We start from the raw sequence: 723 nt of genomic DNA on the forward strand, positions 1-723 counted from the left end.
TCTGCAGCTTCTCTTGCTCTCAGTGTGCTTTTCTTTCCTTCTAGTTGTAGAATTTACAGTCAGCCAGGCTTCCTGTGGTTCTGGATGATGTCCGAATTGTTTTTCTAAGGTATTAATCAATTGTTGTGAGCGGCATCAACTTCCCGGTGTTTATCTCTGCCGCCATCTTAGTTTCTCTCCCCTAAAGATGAATCTTGATGTGGGAAGAGACTCAAGACATCTTCCTAAGCTACAAAAACAGTTGCAGAAGAGCATAAAAGAAAACAGTATTGTCTATAATGTTAAAAATAAGTACCGTATTTGCGGGCGTATAAGACGACTGGGCGTATAAGACGACCCCCTAACATTTCCACTCAAAATACAGAGTTTGTTATATACTCGCCGTATAAGACTACCCCCTCTTCCGCACACCTTCCACACACCAAATAAAAGGTAAAACAATATCAGATTTGATTTTAACATTTTAATTTATATTCAAATGCTTATGACATGCAGGAAAACTGTCACAAGGCTGTATGTAATCAAACATATACATAAAACAGTGCAAGTTTATTACCGGTAAACATACCGGTAATTCACTAAAGAAAACACACTCTATAGACTGGTACCGTAGATGCTTCTCAGGAACACAGGCAAGCAGCCCACAACCTAGAGGGACTGTCAATGATAGAAGAAAGATAACAAATAGAGGTAGAGAGCAAGTGCCGGGCAAGTCCCTAGCAA

The sequence above is a fragment of the Myotis davidii genome, unplaced genomic scaffold, assembly GCF_000327345.1.
Source record: "Myotis davidii unplaced genomic scaffold, ASM32734v1 scaffold681, whole genome shotgun sequence".
Classification (NCBI taxonomy): Eukaryota; Metazoa; Chordata; class Mammalia; order Chiroptera; family Vespertilionidae; genus Myotis; species Myotis davidii.